Here is a 20,458-nt window from a genome sequence, read left to right on the forward strand (position 1 = left end):
CAGCACAAATCACATAGTTCTACAAAGGACACACAAGGATTAGAAAAACAGAGGGAAATATATGCCTCCGTGTGAATGGCATGGAGATTAGGAGCTGACTTGCGTCTGAAGGGACAAGGTTTCAGCTGGTATAAACTGGCCTGATTTTATTGACATCAGTGAAGTTACATTATTTACACCAGCTTAGGATCTAGCTCAGAGGCTTCAACAACTGAACACTTCCAGCCAAATAAAAAGGAGACTGCCAGGAGACTTGTTTATGGCTTAAAAATAATGAGCAGGATCCCACAAGGATCTAGGTAGCAATTTGTTAAGCTATGAGGGCAAGACCTAGGGGCGAATCTGGGGCTGAAAAGCATTTCCATCCAAAGACTGCTGCCACACCAAATAAGCTACCTAGCAACACAAACAGACTCCCTGGTGCTAATGAATTTAAACATAGCATAGATACATTACCACCTATGGTTCCTTCCCTCCAAATCACCCAGATGAGCTCCAACTCAATAAAAGGAAGACAACAAATGTTTCTGAATCTGAAGCTGCATCCAGTGTTCAGCGTTTTATCATTTTTACCCTGAAGTTCATTGCAAACTGTGCCTACTGACTCACTCACTCACACAATTTCTTTCTCTCAGAACAGGATCCTCCTGTCAGTCTTTTCACCTCGCTCCTGCTCTGCTCTGCATCACCAGCTTTGACATGCAGTAGCATGTTGGTAGAAAGAGAGAAAAAGGAGGAGACCTAACAAGAAATCATTTCTCTTTTGACCTGAGATTGTAAAACTTAGGGAACGTTCTGGCTCTGTGTAAGGTTAATATTACAGCAAATAGCATATCACAGCAGCAAGTATAAAGCACTATCTTTTTTTCTGTCTGTGCACTGAGTGGGCTGAGAGTTTTTATTTCATACTTCATTTACACCTTGCTGAGCGATGCCATAGAAGTGGCAGAAGTTTCATCTCCTCCCACTTCTGCAGCAGCACAATGCTTGTAACAGCAGCAGCTCCCACACCGCTCACTGGAGGCTTGGGCCTGATGCCGATCACAGGTTCATATCTACTTTTCCTGTGTGACATTCTGAGATGCTAGAAAACATCTTTTATTTTCTTATTAAAGCTTGTTGCAAAGCTAACAGCTGACTGAAAAGCAGCTTGAGAATTTTAATCATGTAAACTAAAGCCACTGATGTTTTCCTCAAAAGCTCTTCATAAGGAAAAATGGGAGAGCAAATTAACATAAAATCTGTTTAGGAAAATGCTGAAATGAAGAGGACAAGCATTTGGATGTAAGACAAAGAGTCTCAAGCAAACAGAAGGGGGTGAAGTTGTACATCCTTTGTTTATCAGTATCAGTTCACTGAAAATGTAGCAAACACCACATCTGAAAATCTAGAAACTTTCCAGAGGACTCAGAGAAAACTCTTGCTAAACAAGGTCAGAGGACTGTTAAGAACAGCCAGAGCCACTCACAAAAGGTAAACATAGAGGACTCGAGTCCTGAGCAAGCCCAAGAGTCCTGCAAGGTGCTCAAGGCCATCGCTTTGGTTGACAGTTTCAAAGGCAGCCAATAAATCAGACAGAGGTAATGGAAGGACACTGCTCTTAGGCCGAACTGTTCTTCAGTCTGAAACCTTTGGAAAGTAGGTAAGATGGCCCACAAGGTCAGCAATGAGTTCAGAACTTTTTTTGTTCGAGATAATCAGTTTGAAACTGGTTGATGTTTGTAGTGACTGAGTACTGCTACTTCTGCCAGCTCCGAGGTGTTCCAGATTTGCTCACAGTCTGGTTTGTCCATCAGTACAGATGCATTTCTCACAAGTTGCCAGAGCAAACTTGGTTAATTAACACTCATCTAGCAGTTGCACTGAAGTGACCAAGAGCTGAAGCTGCATATTATTTGAATAACTCTTACTCCCATACCCTGTCTATGTGAAATATTTTTCAGCAAAACTTTCACACTACCATTTTACTGTGGCAGAAGGGAGCATAACAGGACCGCCATTTCAAACATATATGCCAGCAAACCTTGCTTGTTATGAGCAGGAGGGCTGACATATCAGTCTGTGTACATTACAGTGAAATGGTGTTTGTAGAGATAAGTGGCAGAGAGAGAAGCTCTGTGAACGTTTGAGGGATTCTAAAAAAATGTGACCGTCATGGATAGAATGACAATAAAAATCTCAGTGTTTGCATGAGTGGATTACCTGTCCACACAAAACATATTATTTAGGTAAAATTGTTGCATTTTAGTTAGGTATGTTTTTTCTTTTAAATTTTTATTTATTCTAAATTCACAAAAAAAGAAATGTTTCCAATTAAAAAACCTAAAATTTCCTCTATTAAAAAATGGCAGGTATTTTGACTAAAAACTTTTTTCTAACTATTCCTTACGTTGGGAAATTCATCAAAACTGGACATTAAGTTCTGATTTCAACAAATAGTAATTTGAGGGGAAAAAAAATATCAACTGTTTGTCAGAATATTACCAGCTCTTTATAGACATTAGCCACATAAGTTAATTTTGTTGCCCTTCCAAATTATAGTTGAAGTATATTTGCAAGCTATTGCAAACGAGTGTATCTAATAAACAACAGAATGAAGAAGGTACAGGGAATTTGTTACCAGACAAACATGCTGCAGATTTAGGAGTCCTACATCCTAAAGGAGCATTAAGTTTAGTTTTCAGAACAAAATATTCTACAGACTAATGATTCCATCACATTCATATCACTATTTTTTCAGAATATAATTTTATAGTTTGTCAGTAGCATTCTTTCTTGCAGAGCTTCAGGACCCACACATGCACAGCAATACTCCCACCCTCAGCGTGCTGCAGGGGCAGCCACATTTCTTTCATGTCTGCAGCAAGATGTATCTTATGGATCTCTTCACTGTGATCCAAAAAGGCCCAAGAGCTGCTTTGATATACAGAGCTTGAGTCTTTTGCCTGTAGAAGAGCCCTGCTGCATTTTAAGCCACATGCATGAAAATGCCCTGAAACTTGAACTGCCTAAATCAAAGCCAGACAGCTGACCAATCTAGCACAGAACCAGCAAAAGTGGATTGCATATTAGTGAAAATTGGAGAGGCTGATATGTCCGCATCTGGATTAGTCCAGCTCTAAAGCCTAAAAAGTCATCAGAATTCCTGGGGCTGCAAACAGAGAAATCCTATCAATACGTATCCCATAGATTTGGAAGCAGAAGCTGTTACTCAGATAACAGTGTCTTTGCCTCCAGGACACTTAGGGATTCCACATCACTCACTCATTGCCTCGCCAAATCCCACCTGCAATGGCTCTCATGTCAGCACGCAGAACATCTAACAATTAAAGAAGCAACCACCCTGTAAGAATAAATGGCAGCTAGTCATGTTCCCGCTGCCAGAACAGACTGGAAAAGGAATTGTACAGAAACTCACCAGATAGATAGAACTCAGGTAGGTGTCAGATGAAGAGGCTGGCAAGGACAGTAAACTTAGGCCACTTAGTGAATCAAAACAGAAAAACACATGTAAAATGGTAAAGGGAAAAATATCTATGGAGAACACCATAAAATATTTAAATGGTTAGCTGATGTGGAAAATCACTCTTATACCCTAAGACTCTTCAGTCTTTATGGAAATATTGATTACAGCAAACCCTTTGGAGTTTGATATCTTTATGCAAAAAGAGTTCACAAAAACCTTGGAAAACAGAGGCTTAAAGCATCCTGAAAGAGATGTGCTGAATGTACAGTTCTGTAACTCTGTCAGATGTTAAGGGCACAGTCAAATGCAGAATTGAACAGCCAGAGGTTTAGGCTACTGAATTTACACAAAAATTGAAAGTGAGCATGCCAAAGTTGCTTTAACTTTCAAATCTTCCCGTATCTGTTAGTTGTAAAGAAGAATTTGACCTTTTGGACATTGACACACTACTGCAAAAACATTTGGAAAGGTATTGGTTGATATTCTTGATGTTCTGAGATTCAAAGTCTTACAGAACTATTCTCCTTTCTCCCTTCAACAGGAGATCAACGGGAACATAGAGGATAGGTTTACCTTACAACACACATTACCATTAACAGCCACCAATTAATGAATTAGGCAAGGTGGCAGGGAAGGATGCTGCAAAGTCACTTGAAGGGCTGATATGATTTGACAAATTAAGAGCAAATATCTTGGGCAAGAGGGATCAGCTGATTTAGAATTTATCACAACATGTGAGCTTTGACATCAGTCCCAATGTTTGGCCTTCTGATTTATTCCATTTGTAATCTCTTTTGGTCTTCCTGTGTGTTTGTACCTTTTCCGCTGTAAATGATCTTTATTCAATTCCAAATAAGACTAAAAAGCAGAAGTAGCAAAACTGTGCTTAATTCCAACTAATTTGGGGAGCATGGGAAACATCCAATTTTCATGTATTCTTTCCTAAACTAAGCTCAGTGATTAAGGCAAGGAATACATTGTAAATGGACTGAAATACAAATGTCCTTTTAGTAGCAGAGTGGAGAATGATACAAATGTGCTTCCTGTGCATTCAAAATCCATTGACAGTGTCATAGAAAAATAAAGAACTGTATGGAAAGGCTGAAATGACACAATAATATCTAAGAACTGTGCAATTGTAGACACGCTGCTCTAAAAGAATGTTGCTGTTTACAAATTCTCCCAGTAATGTCTGTTGTCTTACATTTGTGACATTCTCATATCCTTAGTGTGTATAAGCATGAAAACAAAAGAAATATATAGCACTGGAAACATCTATTGTATAATTTCATGTACAGCTGACTTAAAAAAAATAAAACCTTGACAGAAATAGACGTTTTCCCATGAAAATCTTCAGTTTATTCCAAAGCCATTTTTATCATCAATAACAACAAAGTTTCAACAAGATGTTGTGAACAGCTAGTTTTGTCTTAGCTAATCATCACCTCTTCCCACACCCAGAAACAGCCAGCAATGGATGGGAAGGAGATCTGAAGTTATGATGTTACCATCTGTGCCAGAAAAAATTGTTTGGGAATGTATTAACCAGAATTGCAATAGCTGTAAATGAATTGTAGGCTTATAATTTCTCTGTAGTATTTCATAATTTTGAAATTAAAAGCATGATCTGAAGAAAAAAAAAAAAAAAAAAAAAAAAGATGTACATACTGGTTGAACAGCACATACACACACATGTAGCTGGTTCTTGCTTCTCCAGTCTTATTCATCTTGTTAATACATTTGAAGTCAGAAAATACACAAAGAGCGACAATGCAATAAAACTAGGCATTATGTCCTGCATTGTATTTACAAAAGAATAGCATGTCTACAGTTTTTGCAAATCAATGACTTTCTTTTCTTATAAGGAAAAAGTGTCTTTTTCCTGTATAATGTGTCTTTTTATTTCAAAAGAGATACTCATTACTTCCATGGCATAAATGACTTGAAAACACAAGTAGATCCCTGGACTACAATTTTGAGGTCACTGGCATAAAACATTTTTTCCATCTTCCTAACAGTAATTTTCTGAAAGCTATTACTAAAATGAGAACAATTATATACAGTTTTAAAGCATTTGTATATAAGAAAACTGCTTATCAGTGTCTAGACAGCATCTTCCATAAAATTCATGGATCCACATGTTGCCTCCGAATGCTGGGTTTAGCCTTCAGATCTTTGATTTAGCTGACAGATGTGCATAATCTCAAACCATTGGTTAGCTCCCTTGTAGCTAAATAGCTCTTCAGGTATGTGTGCCAAAACTATTCCAGCTGAGGGAGCAAATTCAGTTCATTACATTTCCTCCAGATCTGGATGCATTAAGTGGCAGCTTAAGGACAAAAAGTCTTCCTCTAGCCCAACTTTACTCCTCTTGCTTGATCCAGAATCCCATTCTATTTTGTTCCAGGGGTCACCAATGTGAGTGAGTTTGAGCTCAGGTTTACAAGTCTGAGGGCTTTGTTTATAAGAATCTAAAATAGAGTTTAGCCCATAATATTTACCTTTTCTTGTTGGAACAACAGTTAGGCTGGATAAATAACAATTTTGAAGTAATATAGTCAATGAAGTATAACAGAGTAAATGATGCAAAGCAACAGTTATATGGAAGAGTCACGTAGTGGGAGATGACAAGGTATTTTGTTCTATGACAATCAGATTATAATAACTCTGAAGATTGTAAAGGTTTGTTTTGTTCCCTGCTCAGGTTCACATTTCAAAAACATAAACTCATATAGAAGACTGTTTGTGCATGAAAGCAAATTTTGTACATGATTATGCTCACATCAAAAAATAATTAACATCAAGCTCCCCCCTTGTCAGATATTGCAGTGCTGCTTAAAATTAGAAGTCAGAAACCCAGAAAAATACTTCTTTTTTGAGGCAATGATTTTTAAATGAAATCCAAGAAAACTAATTATTATAAATAAATAATATTGCAGTTGTAACACAAAGGCTTGATCTTCACTATTCAAAGGCTTGATCTTCACTATTGAGGACTGAAATAATATTAACAGCAGATTAAGTTTCTCCATAGGTGACTAGGCTTATAATTAAATTTCTTTGGGTTTTGGTTAAGACTTCTAGTGCTGGCATGCAACAAACATGCTCCAGCAGTGGTACAGATGCATGAAATTAAATGCTTCCAGTTGATCTGCAATTTTGCCCCAGAGAGGGAAGACCCTTCCCAGCAGTAGGTGCAACCTTGCATCTTTTGCTTCTTGGGCAGCAGCCCCAGCACAGATTTTGGCTGAGGGCACCAGTGGGTGGCCTGGCCCCACCCCACTCTCTCCCCTTGCAGACATAGCCTGGATTCTTGCGGCAAAGGTGTAAGAGCGAGCCTGGTGGCACACAGGGGAGTGATCTGGGTGCGATGGGGGGCAAGATGGTTCATTACCTGCTGTTGCAAAGAAGGCTGAAGGCTGCTTGTGGTGAAGGGAGATGGGGACTGTCTCTGATCCTACTGCAACATCAAAAGAGATGCAGTGAGCGGCCCTCCGGCTGCAGCTCCTGCTCCTGCTCCTGCTGCAGGGCCCAAGGCAGAAGGGGTGACTATGCTGGTGCACACACCCCAGATTAGGTGCCCAGTTCACGGGCATTGACCCAGGGCACCCAAAAGAAGCTTAAAGGCAACAAAGAGAGAATGAGAATCTGATCAGCGATGGCTGAGACTGAACACGCATGGGATCTGAACAAAAAGATGCCTTTTCGTATAAACCTCCTAACTTCAGTTCAGCACACGGATGCAGCTTCTTCACAAGCCTGACGGGGATCTGATTATTGTTGATAGCCCCATCTCTGGGGCAGCAGAGAGCAGGCTTCTTGCCACCCCTGCAAATTACTGCCTGTTGACTTTACTCCTCTCCATGGCTCAGGGAAAATTCAAGGAATCATTTTGCCTCTGTCCCACAAGTCAGGGCACAGATCTAGACTCAGCTCGAATCTTTGGAATTTGTGACTGCTGAATTCAGAAAATCTTGTTACAGCAATTATAGATATTACTATAATAAGGAAACAAAAATGCCTTTTCCTGCAGTGGCATGGTTCTGATTAAGGTCTTCCCTCCAAAATCTTTCCCTGCTTTCATACACTTTCTATCATGCACATGCACTCTTAAAAAAAGCACATTCAAAAATCAGAATTTTATACATCTCTGGAACAAATCCAGCCCACCGAGTCTCCTCTACTCAGCTGCCAGCTCAACAACAACAAAGTCAGTCTCCTCATCAGTGGTGGACCCAGGGTAGAGCAGACCTCCCACTATAAGCAGAGCCTTGAAATAAATGTTTACCATTTAAAGAGAGAAAATAAATGACTTTAAAATGTTTTTCACCAGCCAGTCTCAGTGTGTCATCTAACTTGTATAAAAATGGATGTTTCTACACAATTACTTGTACTCTGGACTCAACCGCTTCATCTAATAATCAATGCCTCCCACTCGCACACGTTTGCATAAGTTGTTTAGCCTCTTCTGCTAGTTAGATTGTAAAAATTACGTGTGTGGATATGTAGGAGTAGACATACACGTATACATCCAGGACAAGAATGTTTATTCAGAATAAAGTATTTGGCCCTAAAGGAAATGAATTAGCTGGGTGGATAATTCATAATTCAAATACCTCTAGAACCCCTGAGAAAAACAACATCAAAGATAATACTTGTGAGTGAAATGCCTTTTTTCAAGCATTATTTCTCAAAACTCATACAGCCTGCTTAACTAGAAAAGAACAAAATGTCTCAGCCATATTTAACTTAATCCACTGAAAAGGTTCATACGATAAAAAGCAGTGGTTTAATTTTCCAAGCAGCTCCACAGACAGCTACCTTAATCTCATTTTGGAAAGCCACATCTTCTAAAAATTCCAGGATCTGGAAATATGAGGGTATGGAAGGGATTTTCATAACAACAATCGCTTTTCCCTACATTCATTCTTGACACGACTTTCATTTACACCAGTATATTAACCTCTCAAGGAGACATTCCTCCCTCTGAATTCGGATACTGAAACATTGTATAAGCACTCACCCTGTTTCCAGAGCACGGGTAAACAGCTTGCTTGGAGACACAGTCCATTTAAAACAGAGCTGAAAGTGCCAAGCGAAATTACTAAATCCGTGTTCCACAAGTTTCATGTTCAAAGAACAAAATTAGTCAACAGCCACCATTAAGATAAATGCATAAAACCAACGATTTTAATTTGCTTTTGCCCACTGCTCTTACTTATCACTATTAGTGAGTATTTTATAATGCAAAAGTAAGGAGTGTGCCAGGTGTTGCGGAAATACTGTGCAGATGTATCAATTAGCAGCAAGCCTCTACCCTGAACAGCAGCTATATGCTGCAACAGACAAGGCAGGCAACAGGCAGAACCCATGCGAGAGCACGAGGTAAGGAAACGGTGCTTGAAGGTTAGATTTCCCAATGCAGGAATGCTGCTTCAGGAACTGAACTCAGCACCTTCGCCCCTTTTGATGATTACCAGACTGTTTCCACCGAGGATTTACCTCCACGCGTTCGCAGGCCGCGATATGGCAGAGCACTCATTCCAAGACGCATCGCAAGTTCGCTGTTGCGCCGGGGGTGAATCTCCAGGCCTGATGAGGAGGCTGACGAGGACTTCGTCCACCCACTGCCATACTCACTCACACACTCACCCTCTGACATCAGTTTCGGCGCTTAGATTGTAGCACGGCTGAAGCCAGCCCTGCCAGACTGAGAGGTGTCAGGGTTTGCAGTTGTCCCAGGAGGAACCCCGAGGCAGAGGTGAGGCTGACTGAACTCTGAAGGAGTGCTTTGCTACTTGGGGCCTAGGAGGAAAGGCGTACGCGCCCGCAGACCCTGCCGACGGTATTACCGCTCGCTCCTCTCGCTGGGAACGCGGTGCCCTTGCGGGGGCACCGGCGGCGGCCGCGGGCGGGTCCCAGAGCCAGAACGGGCGGGTTTGGGTCCCTGCGTCCTCCCTGCCTCCCCCCACACCAAATACCCGTTGGCACGGGCCGTGTTTGGCCTCCGCTAACCAGTGGCAAAACGCCGTTCAGCCAGCAAGAGAAGCCTGCGGGTTCGAATCCTGTTTCCCCTCCCCGGCGCCTGAGTTTTGGAAGTGCCGGGGGGGGGTGGCGCGAGCCCGGGCAGCGCACCCCGTGGCCGGGGCGGCGGGAGCGCGGCTGGGCGCGGTGCGAGGGGCCACAGCGCCATCTCGTGGCCGCCGCGGAGACTGCAGGCTGCGCCCCGCGCGGCCGGGCCCGGCCCCGCGTGCCGCGGGCGGCGAAGGGGTGGCGAGCGCCGCTCCCCTTGCAAAATGTGGTTTAGAGCCGGACTTGAGAGGTGGGGGATCTTTAAGCCAAGTTCCCCTGCGAAACCTGTGAGACTTTAAATGCTAAAGCTATACTTATAAAAATGTATGCATAACGTAACTATAAAGTTCCTGGGGTTTTTTCATCCATTTCTGACTAAACCTATCCCATTTTCCAGGTTTTTTTTTTAATTTATTTTTAGCTATGTTGTAATTTTATGAATATACTTTGCTGTTCCGGTCTAAGAAAATGCAAGATTTTTAGTTTTATATCTGTGAAGCCAACGTACGCTAAGCTATAAAATACATACAGATGAAAAACACCGGTTTGTGTCGTCAAAAAAGTTTCCTTTGTCTTTGAAGGTAAGATGTGCTTATTATCCAACATTGCCTGTTTGCAGCCAACATCTTTCTAAGGAAGATAGTTTTGCATGTATCTTTTCTATATTAGAGAAAAGGGGATGCTCACTACAATAAAGCAATTTCTGAATTAGAAAAGCTGCATGTAATTTTTATCAAGCAATGCGTATCGTCATTTTCAAACTAAATTTTATTTAATACCAATGGCAATTTCTGTTGAGGGGGGGAGGAGGGGGAAGTTAGAGGACTTTTTTTCTTTTAAAGCCTGAAAACAAGTAGCTGAGATTAGGATTATATACCAGCAACAATTAATCACCTGTGGCTATGATTTTGTAATGGATCAGCAAGGACATATGGGCCTGGAACAAGGAGAAGAGTCACAGCTTGAATGCTCGGCAGTTGCCTGGGCATAAGGATAAAGGAGTAAGGCCACTTTCAGTGTGGCCTGGAGCATGTTTGGATGTACCATGTGATATATCTCCAAGGTGCAGCCTTTAATGATCCTGTCACCTCAGGTTTCTTTGCAGTTTGTGAGTTCAGAAGACGTGGGTTCCTGCCAGTGAACCTGGTTTTGAGTACTACATGCTCATATGCATACAGCGTAGACATGACTGAGTCAGGACAAAGCAGGAGCAGAGGCTTGTGGTGTCCGGTGTAACTTCTCCCTCTTATAGCCCTTCTGTCACAGAGAGTGCCTCCGGCCCAGCCTTACTTCAGGCAATACAGTTCTTGATAGAGGAGGGGGTGCAAGACCGATTTGGTTAAAGCACCAAAGGTGCACACAAGGTGAGGCAGGGCACTAGGCTCTAGTTCATCCTCAGCATCATGGGCCCCACTGCTGGCTGGTGGGAAGGAATTAAATTCGCACAAGCATCAGGTAATCTTGCTTTTAGTGTTCTCAAAGCATTGTTTCCTTCATGAAACATTGTTAAACCTTCACTTGATGGAAAACTAGGAAAAAACATGGTACCTGCTTATCTGAACCAACACTGCCGTTGGCAGGCTGATAGGTTTCCAGCTCCTGAGGAGGTACCCAGCCTACTAATGACCTGCACAAAGACCCACTCAGTGACTTGCCGGAGAAGTTCTTTTGCTGCCCAATAGCCATGCTCATTCAAGATCAGTCAGCAGGAAAAAAAGGTTGGCTGCCTTTTAGGAAATGGTAAAATATAAGGAGCTGGAGATTTCGATAAAGCATTGAAGGGTTCACATGGAAGCAAATAAAAAAAGATTTGACTCAGAAGTTCCCTGCATATTCCCTAGGCAGTGAACCCTGGCGTATTTGAAATGACTAACCCTTGAGCACCAGGAGCACCTACTAGCTCAGAGACAGGTTTGTTAAATTCCCCAGACAACAAGTATTGAGTACATAACTGCTAATGAGATGGACAAACTGGACTCAGCGTGGGAAGGCAAGCAGCCCAGAGTGTACCAGCTGTATAATCACAGGACTGCAAAAAAGAAAATGTGGCCTGTAATGTAGATATTGCATCAACTGGTATTAAGGCATTAATGAGGTAAAAATCTCTTTGGTCCTTCTTCACTAGGAAACATTGCTTTACTCCAACCAAAAATTAAGACTCATCAGACTGATCAACTAAAAAAGAGGATTTTTTCATGGAAATTTCTACCTTGAAGATTCCCTCCTTTACGCTGAAATATTTTGAACACAGAGACAGAAAGAGACAGACCGTGCAACATAGCATTAGCATTTATGCTTTGGATTAGCTGATGGAAAGAACTGATAATCTGGTAAAATAAAAACATTGTCATCATTAAATTTACATATGTATATATAAAAAGATATACATACATGCACAGCCTACAGACATGCGTATATGTAATTCATTTATATTTATGTAGTTTAGACATTGTAGTTGTGCAAGTCTATCACTGGCATACTTGATTCACATTAACAGCAAAAACTGTAAGAGCAGCACAGTATGGTTAGCATGCTCATCGAGCTGCAAGGAGTCTCAAGTTCCCAATCTTTCTCCTTACGTGTTGCTGTATACTAAGCAGTGTGAAATGTATGATATTGTATGAAATTTGATGTCACACTCTCAGTCAGATGCAGAATAAAAAATTCCTGTGTTTCTAAGAGTTTTACACAGTGTCCCCAATGCTAAATGAATTTTTAGAGTTGAGAGCACAAACTGCTACAGGATGAGCTAAAGAACTAGTCTTTCTAGTTTAAAGACTAGAACAAACTCACATCCTCAGTGGATCGATAGAGAGGTGATCATATAAGGCACCCTGTCAAATGAGTTTCACAGACAAGTTATTTGTAGATGATTTTCAAAGATAAATTCGAGGATATAGCAATCTACTCCTTGGCAGTTCACAAATGAAAGACACAAAAATAGCAAGCTAAATTTGTTGACTATGCTATCTGTGGGCCTTATTATCCCTGTGGTAATGTCATTCAGATACAGAGATGTACTATATATATATATGTGTGTGTGTGAATTACATACATGTGCAAATTACATAAATGTGCATTTATGTTCTTGCCCACACTTTCGTGTCACAAAATACTTTGACATTACTGCACCTATCCTTTTTTACCAATATGATGTCCTTATAGGAAATGTAAGCATCTCCCTATAGTCTTTTATCTCACTGAATGCATACACGTCTGAAAGCTTTTCAGGATTAGGGCCAATATGCCATTTTAACAGCAATGTGCAATCACACATGGCAAGTAGATCAGCAACTGAACGCTATAATGGCCTTTTGAGCAAGGGGCTGACTCAGCCTCTTCCACAGCCTGTCGTACAGGCTTTGCGGTCCAACTCCATATCCCCCGTTCTGGTGCACCATTCCAGTGGTGACAGGTTTCTGGGTGACTGTTCTGTGGCTCATGATCAGCTGGAGGCTGGCAGAAGGAAGTGCAAAGAAGCTCTGCTCTGCAAATAACAGGCTGCAAAGAGAAGCCGACGTGAACAGAGAGTGTAAATAAGATGGGGAGGAGGAGAATGTCTGCCAAAAACAACATGAGGCTTTAAAGGCCTGGTTTCACTGCTAAAAAGTCCAAGCCTTAGCTTCTCCACCTCTAACTGAATCAAACTCAGTCACAGCTGATCCCTCTTACTCCGTTCTTTCTCACATCAATCTCTAAAAAATGTTATCCCACATCTTTGTGAAGCTTTTAACAAAAGAGTAGTGAGTGTGATTTGAAGCAAACTGAGAAACACTGTGTTCACAATACCACTGCCACTGTCATTCCCAGCTTACAGGGTAGTGCCCCATGGTTAGTAGCATCTTGCTAGAAGGAAATACGGATGAGCCAACAATGTTACATGGAATAATTGAGACTTTTAGGAGTTGTTCTCCTTTGAAATGCCCTGAAAACTCTGGGTTGTTGTTGGTTTTTTTTTTTTTTTGAAGGGGATGTGCACTGTTTATGCAACCAGACAAGAACTCGATCCTGGAAACAGACACAAGGAGAACATGACATATGTGGCAGAATCTGCTCTAGTACCCTACCAAGCTCTGGAACATCACTATGAGTTGTGACAGATCCCATTTACTTCCTTTAGTAGACTTTTCATGTAATTGGGATCCTAATTGTTCAGATTAGCTCTAGGTGAGATTTTGGCATACCATTAGAGAAGGTCCTCTAATTTGTTTGGATAGTTCCCAGGCTTCAAAAAAAGCTCCTGTACATACGTTTGTGAAACACCAAGAAACAGAATTATTGCATGGACTGTGTTTACTTCCTATTGCAGACATCTAGAAGAGACCAGCTGTCCAGCAAATAAGGGCTAAAAAAAGAACTCTACAACTTCAGCCTGAAATACTGACGAGAAGCATGGAACACCCAGTGCCACTGCGACTGTAGGAGGAGCTGGTGCAGAGAAACCTGCTGGCATGGAAGGAAGGAAGGGGGGATCAGCAAAACCTAGAGAGTTTCGGTGGAAAGAGATGCCATGGAACTGGGAACTGATTTTTTTTTTTTTTTTTTTTTTTTTTTTTTTTTTTTTTGTAATGCCAACAAGCAAGTCTGAAGTCCAGAAACAAGGGCATCTACTGGTTCCAATGGAGGAGCTAGCAGGAATCACTACACTGATCCCCTGGGGACAAAGTTCACATGCCTTTCAACATGTTGAAGCTTCCCTGGGTACCAAATGTAGTGTTAAGTCTTCTTCATATCATTTTCCCCTCGAATGTTTCTGGAAAGCTATTAGAGCCTGCAGATCTAGGCAGTCACCCCTCATTCCATGCCTGGATTGCTCTGCACCTACACAGAGACTTAGAAAAGGAAAGGAGAAAAAGAGGGCAAATGAGGACTCAGACATTGTAACCATTGATGTGGTCTGCCGCTTTTTCTGCTGCTTTAGTAATTTTATATTTCTGCCTATTTTAATGTTGTTCTGCACTTTTGACTTTGACTGCTTGAAAACTGATTGTGTTAAATAAAACACCATTTTTATGACATTCTACTTATGCTTTTTTATTGTGACTATTTTTACATGACAACAGATGTCATTCCTAATTTCCATAGCTTTCTTGGACTTTGAGGGTCATATCACCTACAGAGATGCTTTCTGTTTTTGCAGATTGATAAAACAGCTCATCAATATCCCCATTCCCCTTCAAGAAGCTTCTGAGAACACAGCAGGCACCAGGCAGCAGTACAGTGTTTTGCAAGACTGATAGCTAAATAATTTGCAGTGTCCTCTGGTCTTCAGTCTTTCAGATAAGCTCTTCATTCTCATTCCTCAATTGCCGCAAGTATAAATGAGTGCTCTGGGCAGCCATATATTGATTGCCTAGACAGGATTTCATCAGCCATGGCAGAAGAGAGCTCAGTCCTTCAAAATAAACTGTGGCTACCCATGCCTAATGCTTAGGTTATTAGAAGGAAATGGGTTTGTAACCAATGCAGAAGGTAACTGCTTCATCTCAGAGCTAGAGAGTAAGCGAATACATGCCACCGTTTGGATCAAGATAAGATTCATGAAGATGGGATTTAAGCACCAGGGGCAAAAATCCAGAAAACACATGACGGAAGATGGGAAGCAGGGCTTGACACACATGATGAATATGATTGTTGATCAGGCTGGCTTGCACAGTCTGAGTTCACAGGGCAAGCCACAGAATACAGCCATCTTTCTTACTATAGATAGGCAGAGGAACTGTCTGAAACATTTGGCAGAAGACTCCCAGATCACTTAAACAACAGCTGAAATTTTTAAATTTTCCTCACTCGTAGTGCCTATTTCTCATAAACTTGTTTTTCAGCTAAGGGATATTTCCTTTTGGGCTTTTTGTTGTTTTTCCTCCCTCGTAAAAGTAATGTTACTTTAAAACCCACTGTGATTCTCTCACTTTTGCGTATACTGTCTGCTGAATCTCCATGAAATACAGCAGGATATAATGAAACCTATTACCATTTAGAGACAATATTGAGCAGACGAGCAAAAGGTGACAAGTTATCTTTATTGCATTGCTATGTTACTCACTCACGCCAATTAGTCTTCACTAGATTCATTTGGTGCAATAATACAAAATGCATGGCATGGAACACATGAAGCCTATCTCTTAGACACAGTTCAGGAAGTCCTTATTATTTCCCTAATAACATTTCAGATAATGTCATGAACATCATTATTAGTGGCATCTCAGGGATGGAGTATATAAATTATTTTGCTTTAAACACTGTGCAGTTATTCCTAAATTCCTTTTATTCTGAAGAAAGAGGGATTCAGAAAATAAGAAGGAATGCTATACTGAGTTGATTGCAAGGTGATAGAGTGTTCATGAATACCACCCATTGTGTCAAATGACTCACACATCTGTCAGGTGTGCAGCATTAGCCCACAGAAAGCCTTTCGTACATGTTGTGTCCTATTAAAAAAAAAAAATTGCTTTGTCTCTTGATGTCAATCACGCTGATGGATGGGCCCAAGGTGTTAATGAGTAAGCTTTAAAAAATATTTATGCTCTGCCAAATCTCTGCATCACGTCAGTAGGCACTAAGCTAGGCAGTTGGAAGTAACAGAATATTTAGAAAGGACAGCTCTTCTTCTGACTCATTAAAAAAAAAGCATGTTTTTAAGCTCTCTCTACCAATTCTCTTGAGCCCTTTGTGTTTTTTTATAAACATGATTTAACAACATTGTATCAGTTTACCTAAAACAGATTAACTCCAAGTGACTTTGATACTTCTTCAGTTACACTTGCCTTTACATTTTGCTAAGTGTAAAGTCTAAAATCAATGAGCCAAATTCTTGAGTTACTCCAGATTTTTTTCTGGGTAACTAAGACAGACATCTTAACACATTCTGTTTAGTACGTGTCATGCAACACTTTCAATTTTATTCTGCCATGGAAATAATATAACACAAGAGTCTCTAACTGTGAGATATAAGAATTGTCATTTGGGGGGAATCAAGTGTGACTCACAGTTTCTCAGAATTAAACCCAGAAGAGACTGCTTTGACTGCCCTGTTGGATTGCCTCCAGAGCGGAGCCCAGCATGCTTCCCACGTTACTCTATACCTACAGCATACCTTCCAAAAAAGTGTACTGTCTTGCTTTCAAGATTGCAGATCGTGGTGCACTCTCTCAAAAATTTGCTCTGATGATTACTGACTCTGACTAAAAACAGTTTTCCCAGTCTTAATCTATTAAGCTAAAATTTTAGAGATCAGATCATTTATGCTTTTATTTGTTCCTCTAAAAGGATCTACTTACAATTACCTGAACACTGGAGATGGCAAAGTGGTGGTAATCTTTGAGTTTGTGTGAAATGTCTCTTTTTCAGTATAGAATTTTAAATTACTTCATATTGACCAATTCTATAGTCATAGAATTTTTTTCTTGAAAGTTTTCAGGAGAAAAAGTACTCTTAAGATATAATTTATTTCAATAATTTTCATCCAACTGTGAAACTGTTGAAAGTAATAATGAAACAGTCGCTTTTTTCATTAGCCCTGCACTACAGTTAATTTTTAAAAAAACCCTGTTCTGTGGATAAACTAAGAATCCATATTGCAAAACATATACTGAAGAAAGATTCTGATTAGCTTCAGTATGTTTTTTCATAGCACTAGGTTTCTATGACTAAAAGAGTATCTCAGCTAAACACAGTACTGTCTTTCTTGCAGTTTTCTTATTAGTGAAGCTAATATACATGAATGTATCTAATATACATGAATGTATACTGAATATACGTGGTATATATGGTTGGGCTGAGTCATATATGTCATAACATACAGCATTGTTCAGTGCAGATGTGATTGGAAAGGAATCACTTTTTTAAGAATACTTAGAGCTTGATGTTGATAGATCACTGTCAGAATTTAGAAAAATATAATTGCAGAAAAAGTATTTATAAAATAATTTATTTTTCATTTTGGTGTTTACAACCCCTGTTATCTAGGTAATTTCACTATAGAGATTCCTTTTCAGCCTTAAAAATTGTAAACAGACTGATTGGAACTGGACACCAAATATTTCTTCCGTTCCTGGAAGAAAATTGAAACTCAGAGAAAATTTCTCAGCCTGACTCTGGATGAAAAAACTCAAAAAACCTGAAAACATTTAAAAAACAATGAACTGAAAACAAACTCAGCATAAGTGTATCGTAGTGATTGATCATTTTATTTGCATTTCAGGTTTTTTTCTCTTCTTACCATATTTAGCTTAAAATTGTAAATAAAACAGCTCTTGAAATTGGTAATGAGATTTTAATTTAAAAAATTAACATAGAGCATTTCACTAACATTAGACTTATTCCTAGAAGCTGAAATTGAAAAATGCATTTAAAAAATATTTTCCTATCAGTAGTGTCTTGTTTCAGTGAATCATGGTCTTCCAACAAAAAAAAAAAAAAAAAAAAAAAAAAACCAAACCAAAAAAAAAACTAAATACATTTTTTACCCTCTCTTCTACAGGCTTCCAACGAAAAAGTTCAGGTTTTCTGTCTCATTTTTGTAATATTAACGATTTTAATATGTTACCAAATGGAGTAGATTAGTTTTTCCTCTGAAGAGCATATGTTAATGCCAAGCCCTGGGTTGATTGACAGCAATGATGATCAAAGATGCCACCTAAATTGCTTTTCTATTCTTATTGCTCGTGTATTTCCCAAAGGACTCAAACCAAAGACTCAAGCTACACACCAGCATTAGCAAGACTGAAAATGTTTCTGAGCAGATCCTCAACTAGTGAAACTTGGCACTGCTCCACTGACTTCTTGTTTTCACTCCTTCTCCTTCTGTCTCGCTTGTGCTTATGTGTGGGCTGCTGCCCTGCCTTAGACATTTTTTGAGGAACAGACTTACAGAAAGCAAAGCAGATAGATTAAATAGGTAGAAACTTTTGAGCAACCTACAAGAAATTGAACAACAACCTAAAAATAAAACTAGTTACAAAATAATAGTATTTATTTGTGCCAGAACACTGGGCTAAATTCTCAGCTGGTATAAACAAGGATAGGTCTATTGCTGGAAGTGGAGCTAGACCAAGTGACATCAAATTAGGATCTACTTTTATTGACTCCAAAGGAGCTACACGAGCTATTGAGGATATTGCCCATTTTATTAAATTAATCAAAATTATGTGCTACTGCGTTTATGACAGTTTTGTTCTGAGAAGAGATGAGAAATCTCACTGAAACTAAAGAGACCTAATTCTCCCCTTGGTAACGCTGTTGTAAATCATCAGTAGTACAGCTTTAAACAATGTCAGCATAAAACTGACAGGGATGAGATAAATACCAGCACAAGAAAAACAGGAATTTCCCAGACTTAAGCAAAAAGATCAGGACTTAACTATGCTTTTAAAAGCTATGGCAGAAGAGTCTGTAACACCAACATACTAGATACCTCTAATTTTTAGCTGTAATGAAAAGGTGGTATTTTTCAGAGAGGGGAAGGGAGATCTCCAAGGACCAGCAACCCTGTCACTGTGGCTTCATTACCCAGTGTTTGCCTAAGACCACAACAAAGTTTTTTTAACTTTGCTCCCAAAACTGACCCTCTCTGTGTGAGTAATAGCAGTGTTGGACTAATGAGGGTGGATGTTTGTTCTCTTTTCTGTAATCCGAATTCTCACCATTGGCACAGGTGATTTTATGTACTGTGTGTCCACAAGTAACTAAGAGAAATTAAGAAAACTTGTGGTGCACAAGATGTGAAAGATTTTGAACTAAAAGTTTGCTGTCACTACACTTCTTATTTTTGTTTTGTCTTCAATCTGATTTTAAAACTAGTTCTTGCACTATGACATCTCCTGTTTCTGGTCTTTGCTATTTAGAAATTACAAATAAAATTAAGTTGAAAGGAAGGACCAATCTCTGAGAAAGAAGAAAGGAACATACTTTAAAGGCTAAGGTAAGGTATACTTTCAAAACCAGTAAATCCTTTAAAAAAAAAAATAAAATAAATGCAGGAAAAAATTAAGCGCATGCTATTTGACTGTTGGATTTGACTGGATCCTTGGGGGCCTGCAGCTTGGCCCTTTCTTTAAGATTCCCAGATGTGGTTCAAATTGGGCAAGAGGTTTAGCTAGAGCTTCAGCAAGCCCAGACTCCCCATGATTCAGTGTCTTTACTCTGAGCTGAGAGAAAAAGCAGGACGGTAGACCCTGGTCTGAAGAGTACAAAATGTGTTGTTCTAGATGTTGGATTTAGTGTCAGATATTTGCAGTTCCAGTGGGGTATTTCTTTGTGTCAGGCAGAATTTCTTGGCATAGTCAGTAGGAAGAAAGGGATAAATGTGTTAGTTTTTCCATCAGTATTGGAATCATAGTGTCACAAATGTGAAATTATCACCAGAATTAACTGACACTCAGTTTAAATGGTCCTAAACCAAACCTTAGTCTCAGCTTTGGCTGCTCAAGTGTTCAGGAACTTGAGGTTCATTCCGCATAACCAGAAATTCCTTAACAGGCAGAGTATAAGGAAGTTGCCTCTTACTCATGCACAGAAATGGAATTTGACTCTCCAGCTTGCTGCAGTTGAAATGAAGAGATTTCTATATCATAGCAGTTTAAACCTACTAAATATAGGATGTAACTGTTCTGTATAGCAGATGTTGTATCAATAGGCAAACTGTATGACAGGATTGAGTCACTTGGAGCATGAAGATCAAATTGCAGTTGGTCATGCTGTAGATACTTAAGAAATCCATAAGAATGGTAAAACCAGAAAGGCAGATGAGCAGAAGGGTGGGCATATATATCACTCTGCATATCAGTAGAACTGGGTGTTTTACTGGGCTGCAGTGGAAACAATTTGTTTCATCCCAGTGTTGTGGGACAGGGGACAGATGGCTACTGAGCTCCCTTGCATCCAGTTTTGTAATAATGATCTTAGAAAACTAAACATTAG

The sequence above is a fragment of the Pelecanus crispus genome, chromosome 6 (assembly GCF_030463565.1).
Source record: "Pelecanus crispus isolate bPelCri1 chromosome 6, bPelCri1.pri, whole genome shotgun sequence".
NCBI lineage: Eukaryota > Metazoa > Chordata > Aves > Pelecaniformes > Pelecanidae > Pelecanus > Pelecanus crispus.